This window comes from Corvus cornix, chromosome 1 (genome assembly GCF_000738735.6).
Source record: "Corvus cornix cornix isolate S_Up_H32 chromosome 1, ASM73873v5, whole genome shotgun sequence".
Classification (NCBI taxonomy): Eukaryota; Metazoa; Chordata; class Aves; order Passeriformes; family Corvidae; genus Corvus; species Corvus cornix.
This window is the reverse complement of record NC_046332.1, coordinates 59,895,404-59,909,673: the sequence shown is the minus strand read 5'-3', so window position 1 is coordinate 59,909,673 and position 14,270 is coordinate 59,895,404. Positions and strand designations below refer to the sequence as shown.

General features: G+C 36.1%; 1 long non-coding RNA gene across 9 annotated transcripts in view; it reads left to right on the top strand.

The window, feature by feature from the left end:
- Positions 1-13,309, top strand: part of LOC120411622 — a 34,509-nt gene extending 21,200 nt beyond the window's left edge. For 3 of the 9 annotated variants that reach the window (XR_005604078.1, XR_005604071.1, XR_005604072.1), the window contains one exon: positions 1,833-4,547. This is a non-coding gene — a long non-coding RNA (uncharacterized LOC120411622). Of the gene's footprint in view, positions 1-1,832; positions 4,548-6,775; positions 7,160-8,521; positions 8,580-9,605 lie in introns of those variants that run through there. The other 6 variants (XR_005604074.1, XR_005604083.1, XR_005604085.1 and 3 more) reach the window with 5 other exon arrangements.
- The last annotated feature ends 961 nt before the right edge of the window (positions 13,310-14,270 follow it).

Sequence of the window (14,270 nt, the reverse complement as noted above, 5' to 3'; positions counted from 1 at the left end):
GTATATGTTTGGTAAAAAATGAAGAGTTCTTAGACACAGATTTACTTTGATGTCTCTCATTACATGTCAAAGTCACTACATAGTAAGTCACTTTATCTCTAGGGAGATGTTTCACCATATATTTTTGCCAGTTTTTGTAATTATTAAAGGGATGGATGAATACATTTTAATCCCTCATATGGGGTACATAGAAGGCAAGTAAAGAATTGTGCTATAGTAGCACACCCCCTGCACTTCAGGGGGTGCACGTAAGACAAGTCTGCAGCTTTTCTAAAGTACCCCATCTAAAATGTTTGCACCGCAGATTGCTTGAATTAATGGTTTCACTCCACAGATTGACCCCCTACTGTGCTATACTGCTTCCTAGTGTAGACATACCTTCTAATCCCTAAGTCTTCCATCAAACTATTATAAAGTCATTAAATTTACAAATATTGTTCATGGGCTGCTACTGGGTTTGTAACTTTTATTTAAAAATAAGAAATTAAAAAAAGGTTATATTTTCTTCCTTTCTTAAGCTGCTAAATTTGTGTCAGGTACAACTAATTAAGCAGGATATCTCAGTGACATCCATGCAGTGGTGTATCAGAGCTCCACCTGCTTGCACATCGAAGAGGGTTTTTTCCTCAAGACAGTCTCTTCTGCAATTTGGATCATTGTCTGAAAATACTTCTGTGAATCAAAACAACAGGGGTTCATTCTTTAGAGAAAAGGGTTTATGTTAGAAGGAAAAGTATTAAGATCCAGGAGCATCATTGATGGGAAATGTATTGGTATTCCATTGAGGACCTTGATATAAACATCATAAACAGCATTGTGAGGGATCACCATTTCAATGGAAGATCATGATCTGAGAAAAATAGAATAACATGGATGACTACAGTGTTGAAAGAGAATGAAAAATAGTTGTATCAAGTGCAGTGTCATTATCTTAGAGGGCAATAAAGTGGGAGCTAAATCAGGTGCAAGTGAAAAAAAAGAAGGAAGAACTAGCTGTAATAGTCTATCAGGGAACAACACTCCCTAATCAAGCAATTACAAGGTTTCAGGTAAAATTACTTCAGCAGAAACAGTAGAAACAGATAAATAATAATGTCTCCATACAAGGACTCCAAAGTCTGAAATTTTAGTTTGTATTTAAATCTTACAAACTGCTGAAAATATTCTTATATTCTAAGACAACTTTCAGGATTATTTTTTCTGAGAAGCGGATAATTCAGAGTCTTGAGATTCTTCTTTTCTTGAAGAAGTAGAATTTCCCATGGAAATACCAGTTGAATTCTTCTATTAGGGTAAAAGAACTAGGAATATAAATATTTGATCAGTAGATTGTTGAAGACAAATAAGGACCACAGATCGTGTGCTGGAGGCAAAGGGATAAGAAGAGAACCGCTGATAGAAATTATAACTATCCTCCTTTGCTTTCCATCTGCTGGCCCAAATAATTTAAAACTGTAATAAAAGTAAACGCATATGTGCTGATTACATGTAGGAGAAAATCACCAAAAATGAACATAAATAGTGGTTAGGTCTCCTGTCATTGTTTGTGTATCCTTCTCCCTTAGCCCTTAGACCAGAAAACCCCTGTATGCCAATGAGTAAACAAAAGACACAGTCAAAAATACCTGGTGTAAAAATTAATTATCAAATTAGAGTTCTCATTATTCATTTGTAAACAAAACACTTGGAGTCAAAAAGAGCTAGTGTTTGAATTTCAGTAATGAAGACACATCTAGTAGGAGTGACATCTTCCACCTACACAGCCTTGTCAGCCTTGGTGCATCTAGAATATGCATAATTCAGAGCTCTGCAATAACGTTTCTCTCCAATAGGTCTCTAGTTGCTCTAACATCAAGCCGGTATCAAGAGGTTAGGAGCTACTGTCATGCATGAGGTGAGTCATTTGCTGCTGAGATCTTGAAAGAAAGATTAGTCATTAACACATGTATTTTTGGCAGTCCTGTATCACAACCCAGAACTCTAGGAGATAGAATCTCAGCTTACTCAGCAGAAACTTCACTGCTCCCTGCATACTCACTGTGGCTTTCCTCACAAGACAGAATGAATTGTGTTTGTTTAACAGACCAAAGCCTTCAGGCCAGCCCAAATTGTCAGTGTCTCAGAGAAATTCTTTGGAGTCATCTTGCCATGAACATTTTATCTTTTTTAGAGGTAGGGGAATTTTCCTCTTGTGAACAAGTCTTGTTGTTCCCTGATTTGGAACAAGGTTCAAAAAGGGCATATGTTTCAAAGAGCTGCAGACTGTAGGCAAGTGGATAAGCAATAAAACCCTGCTTATTCCCACCCCAACAGCTGTTAACACTTGTTGAAGTCAGGCAGACACTCTACCCTAAGTGATTTTTTTAGACTGCGTATTATGTTTCATGCAAAGATAGAGCATTGCTACAAAACTTAGAAATAGTTTTCACTGCTAACTTGTGAATAGATGATCACAGAATCATAGAATGATTTGGATTGGAAGGGACCTTAAAGTTAATCTGGTTCCAACTCAGGGGAGTTGGAACCCCACCTTCCCCTAGACCAGTTGCTCAAAGCCCCATCCAACCTCCTGTGTTGCTCCTAATCAGTTTGTAAAGCCAGTTGCCCTTTTATGTCTCTGTTTACATTTCTTTCTCGTCCATGTTTTTTCTTTATCACAATTTTTTGTGGTGCTTATTTTCTCCTTCTTCCCAGAATTAAAATTTCACTAAGCAGTCCAGAGAAGGCCAGGGTAAGTGCCCACCAGAAATACTGTAAAGAAATATTTTCAACCCAAGCAAGTAAATATTTTCCAGCCTCGAGGTTATATGAATGTATAGCTACTAAAAATACTTTATCAAACATGGCATGGAGTAGAAAAAATTGAATAAAAGAAACATTTTATTTGGACTCAAGTGTTGCGATATTTAAGACATTCCTCATTTTAGTTTGTTTTGTTCTAAAATTGTCTAATACATTATTTCACAAGCATTAACATAAAACTTTTATTGGAAGCTACTAATTACTCTTTTTGGATAACCACATGGGGCCTTAATTAAAAATTGCAATCCATTTCAAAATGTACATGCATATAATGAAAACACAATTCAAATATGTTGTAAGATAACTGGGTTTTATTACTTAAGCTTAAAGAAATATATATATTTTCTAAAAAAAAGCTCAGAAAGCGGGATATTTCTTGATCTTGCAGTTGTTTTCTGCTACCCAGCAGTGAAAACAATAATTATTATCAGTTCTTCATGTTCTTAGGGTTGGCATTGGTATTTGTTTGCATGAAGAATGCAGCCACACAAAAGCACAGTAGCACTTTAGAGGAAGAGAGGCTGCCAAAGTCTCTGGTGAGGCTTGCCAAAAAACCACTCACAGTAGGGTGTCTCTACTAGCTTTGTCTGTGTCTATGGGTCCTGCTCTTAAGGATAATCACCTGCTACTGAATAGAACTATTCATTGAGGCTGAAGGAGTGTCTGAAACAGTCTCAAACCTTTCAAAATTGCAAAGTTGCCAACACTCTCTTTTTCTCAGGAGTCTCCTGATTCCTGATTAACTTGGTCTTGGTTCCACCCAGCCTTGGAACTGGAGTCAGCTTATAGCCAGACAGGTGAAATTTGGGATAGGTTGCCATATTCATCTTAACATCTATCTATGGAGGTATGTCCTCAGTCTTTCAATGAATCTTAAAAAAAAAAGTCTTCACATAATATTCAATTCTGCTCATGCTGTCATCCTTTTTTTTCATTTTACATGAGACAAGGTTAATTGAGCCCAGAATGAAAAAGGTATGGGGAAGTCAGATATATGTCACTCAGCTGAGAGTAAGTAGCTGGTTCCCATGAATAAATTCTTGTTCTGGTGTGAAAGAATTCAGATGAAAAGAGAGAGATGCTGATTTTGAGAGCCTACACAGCTTGGGGGAATAGACAGCAATGGGAATTATTTTGAAAAGTGATAAATTGCATTTCCTGTCTTTTGAACCATAGGCTGGCAGTTAAACCATTGGTAGTAAGGAGTTTTCCAAATCTTGAAGCAATTGATGTGTCCTCCATACAACAATGGCCTAAATCACCAAGCTCTGTGACCACCTGAGACACAATCAACAATTTGGTGAGGACAGTTCTAAAAAATGTTTGCTTTGTCTCTTGAAATTAAGCCATTGTAACCAGAAAAGACCATAGAAAGTGTTCTCTACCTGTCCTTTGAGTAGGACAGAAATTACATTATTTCTCTATGTCAGAATAGAAGTGTATTGCCTATGCCGTTTGCTTATGAGGACAATAGTTCTAGGAATAAAGACCTGATGAAACATCATATTTACCTCTTCCTGCTAAATGCCATAACAATTAGGAGGGAGTCAGTCATAAACTTTCTATCTGTTGTAATACTATGCCTCTTGCTTCATGGAGGTCTCATGTCCACAGACAGGTGGAACATGCCCTTTCCTGTGGCTGCTGTAAAATTTATGGCTAATGGTGGCTCAGGGCTGGTAGCAGGCCTCCAGCTTCTGTGAAGAGCAGTTCTGAGCATTAGGCAGATGTAAAAAAAAAAAAAAGACATAGCAATATTTTCAGACTTTTCTGGAGAAGTAGATAGCTCACTGACTTACTATCCCCTGATTAAGTCTGGAATTTGACTGGGCAATGGGCATATATCTTCAGTAGCCAGGGCTGAACAAGTATGGCCACTTTTAGCAGTAGTAAACTTTAAGCCTCACAGGAAGGCATTTTATAGATTCAGGTATTGTAAGGATTAACAAGTGCTGGAAAGAGATGACCTAGATAATGATCTGGCCTGTAGTCAAGTTTGGGCTTCTAAATCCTAATTTAGACTAACCTTAAGAGATCCCTAAATTCTCTTAGTTTCATTTTAGGCCTAAATCTTATATTGAATCTGGCTCATAAGTTCTTTCTTGGATCTGGTTTGTGATGTTAGGCACTTAAAAAGACTTTTTTCATTTGAATTGGAACTTTTTTTTTTAATAAAATGTTTCTGCATGGAAAACGTGTGATGATTTATATATTTTTGTAGTAATCCCCTAATTCATTAGGAGCTGTTTCTCCATTCAGAGGATTACTATGTAAATATATGTGCATAAATCTAGGGAAGTTTACTTTTAAAAGGGATAGACACTTGGATTTTAGAAGCATTTTTACTTGTAGTGTTGTTTCCAGCTATGATAAATAAAGGTCTGAATTGCAGCAGCAAATGCAGAAATCAAGACCCTGATCCTGCTCTGAATTCCAAGTGGGCAGGAGGTTTGCTGATGGTTCAGTGCAGGATCAGGGCCCTAAAATCTGAACTTACAAGAGCTGACTTTTTTTATTCTGCAGTGTTCAAATGCACTGCTTAAAAACCCTATAAATGCTTCATCTAGACAGCAGGGCACCATTTCAGGAACTGATTGCCCATTATAGTACTGACAATAAAACAGGAAAATACCCCCAGGGAGAAAGAGCAGGGCCTTATGACTTTCCCATTGAACTCAATATGAAACTTAAAATTTCCTGGCCCCACTTTGCAGAATGTGTCAGTTTTCAGTAGCCATTGCATTATGCTCCTAAGTCTCTTTCAAGAAAATCTGAAATGAGGGGACTTAATACAGTGGAAAATGAGAGAAAGTCATGGTATAAGTCTGAGTTCATATATAATAAAGAATATATATTTTTTCTTTATATTGTCTTCCCTCTCCCCCAGAATTAATCAGCTAGAAGTAATACTCCTTTGATTTACATTTTTTGTGCTAGATTGTGAAAATGTGCTTGCAATACAGAGAAGTGAGCATATCTGTTTAAAAGATCTTTTAAGATTATTTTTTTCAGAGATATTTTTAAAGAATCTCTGAAACAATATATTCAGGGAGAACAAATCAGACTCACAGACTCACACATTCTCCTTTTATGCATCACAGCCAAGAAACCAATATATATACCATGCCTCCCCACACTGAATCTTCTCCATGAAACTTGCAAGACTTTGGTAGCAGAGAGCACCTGTCTGGATAATGTGAAGGGATAAGGGAGTATGTTAAACAAGGGCAGAGGGAATTGGGGAGGGATGCAGGAGACACAGATCTAATTGAAGCAAAGCATTTTATTAATCTAGAGTGCTGTCTCCAGGCATGCCTAAAATCTAAATAATGACACTGAACTTCAAAGGCCCTATTCTCCATTCCTTGTTCACTCACTACTCCTGTTTAAGTCAATGGAACTTCTAAGTGTACAAAAATGCAGAATCATACTGCGAATAAGCTGTTAAGAATCAATTAGCAATAAAAAGCTGCTTACAAGAAAAAAAAAAAAAAAAGACAAAACCTCAACTTCTATTTGGTCAATTCTTTCCTATCTATTAGTAGTATGAGTAGCTTGAACATCAAGGTGTGTGATTTTTACCCTCTGGAGAACCATCTAAAGCCTGGATTGCATTTGAGACTTTATTTTTTTCCAAATGATTTATTCCACTGGTCTACTCTGCTCCTGTTGGTCATTCAGCTTTCATAGCACATCAAGGATAGTGTAGAACCTGACTACAAAGTTGTGCAGCTTCTCAGGTGGGCTTGGGGATTTAGCTTGTGTGTTTTAAAACTCCTCTGTTATTTCAGCATCTTTGTATATTGAATTATGTTAATTTCACTAATTAAACATTAATTACTTGATAGTTTCATAGTGCTTTGAAGCTGTAAGATATTCTGAAAGTGATCATTATTAATTGTAATATGTACTATTGTTATTTTATCTTTACTTTTTTAAAGTCAAAGAGCCTTTTATCCTCTCTTCCTTAAAGGCATGCACTTACAGAGAGCCACAGGACCCAGTTCTCCACGTGCCTCTTCAGAGCTGCATGAGGCTGTCATTTACTGAGACAGGGGACATGGTGGGAAATACTGTTGCACCCAAAGCCCAGTAATTATTACTTTCAGAAACCCAACCCCAAGGCATTTCTCATTTTTGCCTTCCTGTAGCAATATCATCAAAATAGACAACCTAGCACTTGGCCCTCTGAACAGCGGAAAAAGGTTCATGTCTACTTCCATAAGTAATTTCATGTATTAATGGAGGTAGGATGTAATCACTGAATATACTACATGCCACCACACTGAGCATGATGCCATACAGTCTGGAATGTCCCTTTGGTCAGTTGGGGTTACCTGTCCTGGCTGCCTCTCCTCCCAGCCTTCCAGGCACCCCCTGCCCCCTCCCCAGCATGGCAGTATGAACAGCAGAAAAGGCCTTGGCTCTGTGTAAGCTCTGCTCAGCAATAACAAAAAAATCTCTGTGTTATCAGCCCTGTGTTCAGCACAAATCCAAACATAACTCTATACCAGCCCACTGGGAAGGAAGTTAACTACTCCAGCTAAAACCAGCACAGTATCTTTCTCAATTGCATGTAAATATTAAAATTCTCATGAAAATTCTGGTATTGATTTAAATTTTAAAATTTATGTGGCAGATTGTTTTATAAGCCTTTTGTGTTATTAAAGAAGCTTAGTTAGCCTGCAGAGGTTGGCTTAATACATTACTAATAATTGGCTGGTTTTAATAAGAACAACATTTCAGGGAGAAATGGGAGTTCATCCAAATCTATAGAATTTCTAAGAAAATGTCTCTTTTAATTAAATTGATTAGATTTTGTGATCGCAACATATAGCAGGAGAAAGTATTAAAATTTATTTGCTTTGTTTTATAACTAAACCAAATTAAACCAAAATTGCTTTCTATATGAATCAATGTATTTGGTGTCCAGGCACAGGCAGCAGGGGCTCCAGGGACCTCTGTGAGGGGTGTCCAGGGCTGCCCCAGGCCGGACACAGCTAGATCTGGGTTGCTCCAATCCATCCATGCAGGGCATGGCTGGGCCCTGCAGCCAAAGGCTCTGTGGCACCTTGGGGAAGACATGTTTAAGAAAGGGTAAAAAGTGTTGCACAGCAGCTGTGTGAGGGTGAGAACATGTGAGAGGAACAGCACTGCAGACACCCAGGTCAGTTCAGAAGGAGGAGAAGGAGCTGCTCCAGCCACTGAAGCTGAGATTCTCCTGAAGCCCCTGGTGAAGACCGTGGTGAGGCAGCTGTGCCCCTGCAGCCTGTGGAGGACCACAGGCAACAGGAGATCTGCATTACAGCCAATGGAGGACTCCATGGCAGAGCAGGTGGATGTGCTGTGGAGGAAGCTGAAACTGGTGGAGAGCCACACCAGAGCAGAAGAAAAGCAGGAGAAGGAAGGAGTGACACAGAGAAGGAAGGAGCTGCTATGGGCTGACCCCCCCCTTCCATTGCCCATCCTCCTGCACTGCTCAGCATGAAGAGGAGGTCCAGTAGTCAGGAATGAAGAAGGAAATTTGTACATGGGAAAAAAGGGGAGTGGAAGGGAGGGGGATTGGTTTCTGGTTTTGTTTCTGAGTAACCGAGTCTATTTTTAATTGGCAATAAATTAAACTTCCTCAAGTAAAATCGATGTTGGCTGTGGTGGTAATACGTGAATGATCTTGTCTTCATCTCAACCCATGAGATTTTTCATCTTATTTTCTCTCCAGTCCTGCTGAGGAGAGGAAGTCAGAAAGTGGTTGTGTGGGCACCTGGCAGCCAACCAAGGTAAACCCACAATAAAATTCAATATTTTTGTCTTAAAAAAAATTTGGGGATTTGTACTGATTTCTGTGATTCTATGAAAATTTTTCTTTAAATGTTGTCATAAAAAATAAATTGTCCTCTTTCTTTTTTCTTTTTTTTCTTTTTTTTCTTTTTTTTCCTTTTTTTCCTAAATGTCTCTTCTTTAGTATTCTCTAAACAGATTGTTTTTCAATTATTCATGTGCCTGCACTTGGGAATTTCCCTCTGGTTTTAGACCTTTGTTGCCTCCTTCACATTAGAGAGCAGAGAATCATATCTCCAATCTTCAAATTTCAGTGGTCTTCTGTATACCATTCCAAAGAATGAAAATTTAAAAAAAAAAATCTTTCCCTTTGCTCTCAGTGATGAAAGAGCAGCTATTATTTCACCAACCTGTTTCTTCTTAGTGTAAAACACACTGGAAAGATATTGGAAAGTGTTTCTTTACCAAACACTCTTCTCTGCAAACTTTTTGTCAGGGGAGACAAGAGAAGTAAAGAAGCTGATAATGCTAAATTTCTGAAATATTTCTGTAAGCAAAACATATAAGAATTGTACAGCAGTATTTGTTAGCCAAAAAGGCCATGTGGAACTAAAACAGCCCCCTGAACTGGATATACTATTTTACTATCACAGCTGACATTTCTATGGTTGATGCAGTTTGGGTACAACCTGACCAAAAATTTTTATGCAGTAATTAATATAATTTGCACATTTAAACAACCCTGTGAAGCTAATGAGTCCATTTCAATGGATGAACACATACTTTGGTCTGTGCTGCAGCTGAAGCTTATTCAATAAAAAAGACACTTCTTCTTTATCTAAAGGTAACTTCAGCTCCACTGATGGACACTGATTATTATCATGTGGTAGAAAACTAGGGAGGAGGAAGCAAAAAAAAAAGATCATTACAGTTTAAAATACAAAGAATATAGAAGGAATGGCAGCAGGGATGGGATGGAGCTAATGGCACACATGGAACTAACCAGTGCATCGAAAACATTTTAGCAACAGTGATGTATTCCCTGGCTATGTGGAGATTGCAGTAGAGAGAGAAGTTCCCACCAGGGTAAACTGCAGAAGACTGTATGCTGGGAAAGAAACTCCATCAGAGAAAAGTTCCCTTTGGTAGGTGCAATGCATAAGCAGAAACTGGTGTACTGAAAAGTTGTAGCTAAGGTCAGCAGTGGGATTTTTTTTGAAAGGTGGTTGGAGTTTTTCTCGTGCAGCAGCAGGTCACCAAAATTGAGAGCAAGTCTGCTGGAGTCTGGTGCTGGGGGATAAAGTGGTAAGAGATTTTCACTGGAAAATTCTTGTGACATCTTTCAGAGCCAGTAAGAATTTGAAACTTAGTCATAGGTGTTATTAGGCTGAAAGATTCACTGCAGAAGGAAAAAAAAAAAAAAAAATCAGCCTATAACACAGTTCCATTCCAACATTCCAACGAAATTTCTCTGGTTTTGCTAATGTTTGCTTAATGTCTACTGGCACAGTAGATGTGTTGTAGAGTAACAATTACTTCAATTATAAGACAGAATGTCACTAATAGATTTTTTTAATGATATTTTTACGTTATTATTTATATATATAAAGAAGTAATACTTATACAGTTACTTTTTGGACATGAGACTAAATTACAAGAAGAAGAAAACTAACTAAAGCTGATGGTCTGTTGTTTTTGCTGTGCATTTTCCTATTCATTTTCCTCATTGAGTTCTGGCCCAGATCTCTTTTTTTCACAGATTACCAGTCTGAAACAAGCATCTGTTTGGCGAGAGCAAGAAGAAACTAGGTATCAAAAAGGAGGAAGGAATTTAGATGCACCCAGTGATATAGGGCACTAAGTGCCTTACTCCATATTCACAATTCTTTAAATTCATGCAAATCTGCTTCACAGGTTCTTTGAGTAGTTGAAGGTGGGCATACCCTGGCTTTCTAGCACTAAGCACATTGACACTGAGGTCAGGGCTGATCTTCCTTGTGACTGTTGCTTTTTTCCAGAAGTTTTTCATGCAAGATCCTTTTAGATACTCAGTCAAGAGGAGAGGAAATGACAGTATACCCTACTACCAGCCTGGGTAAATTGACACATTATACAGGTGTGTACAATTAGTGCTGAATATTAGATGCAGACACTGTCTGGAATGGTCTGGGACTTCTCACCCTGCAGCAGATCATCCTAGACATTTGGATACAGAAACATATTCTGGTCCAAAATAGTTTCTACTCTGCATTATTTGGAAAAATGAAGAATTCATCTTTTCAGAAAGTATATTACAGAATCCTATTAGACAATGTTGTTCTATTTTCCTCCCTTCTATCTTATAAAGTTGTAAAATATTTAATCTAATATTCAATTTTTGTGGCATGTCTTTTTTGACTTAAGAGTTGCACAAAATTCCTGAGATGACGAGTGCTATAAAGAACGTTTATTTACTCCTTATCCCAGCTCAGGGCCTGAGAGAGGGGAGCTCTGCATTTCTCTGCAACATGTTGAGACAATGTACAGCCAAAGGAGAATTCCAAACCCTGGAGTTTGAGCCATTTCAATGGTTCACTCTGTCAGCTGTTTGAGCAGTTTGCCCAGATTTGTTAGATTTCTTTGCTGTAGAATCTAAATCCTTTTACAGACGGAGTAACAGGTTCCTTCATCTTTTCACTGCAACGAAATAGCACTTTTTTAGAAAGATAGAATAGTAATAGCTTGATCTTTTCAAAGGCAAAGTAGCAGTGAAAACTTGAGTTTAAATTATTGGCATTTCTACAACTGGAGGTAATGGTAAGATCAATCATGATAGTCGAACATCAGAATTTATGCAATATGGTTGATGTTCTACACATAAGCATTGTGCACTGACAAATACTATGGAAACTACACACATGACATAAAGTGCTCTTTATAGGAAAGGGTTTCAATTTTTTTTCTTTTGTGATACAGAATATAAAAAATTACCATTAATTTAATAATTTTTCAGCCTGCTTAAATGTTTTTCCCATTTACTATTAGACCTGCTATCAAAAAGAGTTCTAGATGATAAAAACATATATTCTATTTTTATAAGGAATTCTTAATTTAGAACAGCTTTTAATTCTAACTAATGTTGAATTAATGCAAGTTTTTAAAAAATTATCTGAAATATGATTTTTTCAAATCAGTGATAAATATTTGACTTTTTTTTTCTACCTTTTATTATTTTATTTCTTTACAAGCCCCAAAAGTTATTGAAGATCATCTGTAGTTGAAAAACACAAGCAGAAGCTTCTCCTTTTCTTTGTCCATGCACATCAACTCACTGCATAGGAGTTTATCCCCAGATGATTTTATGAGTCCATAGATGATTCCATATGACTGTCATATATCTCTATTAAGTGTTGAACTACTTAATCTAGTTAGTATTATCAATAATTAGGAGTATTTTTTATGTGAAGTCTTTCCCACATCCATCATGATATTGTTGAATTAACTTATTCATCTCCCATTCTGTTTTGTATCAGCTTTTCATATTTGCTGATTTATTTTCTGATTTTGCTCTTCCCACTGCTCATCAAAAAATACAACGCTACATTTTCAGTAATAGCAGTGTTTGTCTGCATTTAAGTGTTACTATTTATTGTGTTTGCCATAATTACTGTTGGAAGATAATCTTCATTAAAGTTCTCATTCCAAAATTGCTAAACTTTCTTATACATTGAGGAGTGTAATTTTCCATGTATAATTTTCGTTAAATGACCATGCCTGGATTTCCAGCAATTCAGTGAATACAAAGAAAATATGAACATTATATAAAAGTAAATTACTCAAAAGCTGGAAGAAAAGCAAGTATAGTTTTAAGGAACTGCTCACTAGTAGAAATTTACTAGAAAAATTATATTCTTGATCCAATTTATTTTCAATAGAAATTGTAACATTATGAGACCTTTTTATTAATGATCATTTAGAAAAGAAGAAACTAGCTTTGTAAGCACTGAAACAAAATGAAAAATAGAAAGTTTTCTGGGATATCACTGTATACTTGTTTTATTTCAGTAACCTGCTGTCATCAATTTCTTTTTAGGACTTTTTTTTCTTTAGAATCACATTTACTTTTTTCATTTTATAGTTCTCTTTTTCCTTGTTTGCCAACTTATCTAAATTTAACTGAATCACAGAATCAGAGTGAACAAAAGAATTACCCTCTTCTGTCTCAGCTTGGACAGTATCTGCAGCTGATATTATAAATGTGAAAGTGAAGCTTGTAAAGAGGAACTGGTTTTGTTTGCTGTATAAATAACAAGTAAGCTCACCAGTGGAATTAAAATCTTTAAGAGGAAAGTGCAATTTTAAATCAACATCGTTCAATTGCAATAGACTTTTCAGTACCTTTCTATTATATTTTTGCCAATATTTTAAGCCATAAATCTTTCAGCTTTTGTTATTTGAATGTAAATCCTCCACTAGGAAAATAATATGAAAGCATATAAAAGAAGCAAGTGTCAATAACTGCACAAAATTAACAGAATTATAACTAAAGACTATTTTCTCTAAAAACCTTTTTCTTTAGCAGACTTTCAGATTTCCAAGTGGAAAAAAAGAATATGCCTTAGGTGTTTGTTTGACATAAGTGAAATTTACTGTGGATAATTAATTAGAGATACTGCACTACTGTCAAGAAAGATCCTAATAATCATATTTTTTGTTTGCATAGAAAAATAAAGATATATATTTTAAGATATTTTGGTTCTCCTTTCTAGTTATTAACAAAGAGTCAAGAAATATCTGGTAAATCAGTACTTAAAGTAGATTAAATAAGACGTGAAATACACATTTTAATGAGGGAGTAGGATTTTTAAGGTTCCTTGTTGCAGAGCTTTTTGTTACTAATCTATCTTGTCTTCCAGTCTTGATAAAAACAAGCAAGGTAAAGCAAGGAGTAAAGGCCTTGATATGAAACAGTAACTTCAATTGATGTTATAAACCAATTTCAATATTTTCTATGATTTTTTCTATAAAGCCTTTTTTCTTGTTACAATTTCAAAATGATTAATCAGAGAAGAATTTACCAAAATTATCAGGCCATATCTACTCTCAAACAATTTAAGAATAAACAAGACATCAGTTTTATTGTATCTCAGTGCGGGTACCACAAGTAATATGAAACGAGAATATAGGATTGAAGGTATTCAACTATAATGACATATACTCCAAAATTATGAACAAGTTATGGTGATTTATTTAATTTAAAATGTATTTGCAATTTAATTTTACCCTTTCCTTTACATTCTAGTTTAACTTTTGTTATCTTCACATTTACTCAGTCTTTAATTTTCAAAATGTCAAACCCAAGAATTTTTGACTTAGAAATAACACTGGGTTGCAATTCTATATGATTGCACACTGAAAATATTTCTATTAACACTACTGTTCTAATTCAGAAAAGTGGTTTTTAAATACTTCGCTATTGAAGAGTTAATTAGTTGTTGTCCTTCACAGTTTTCCTGATTGGTGCATAAATAAAACTAGTTTTCTAATGGAGATCTAAAATTCAAACTGAGATTTGAAAATCTTTTTTTTTTGGACCAGTGGCACTTCCCACTGAAAAAAAATATTTCCCTAGTTATTTTTTCATTGTCTTCCTCCCAGTGTACCTGTGTATGGCAACAGCCTAACTGAATTAAAGGGATGGTTCATGTAGA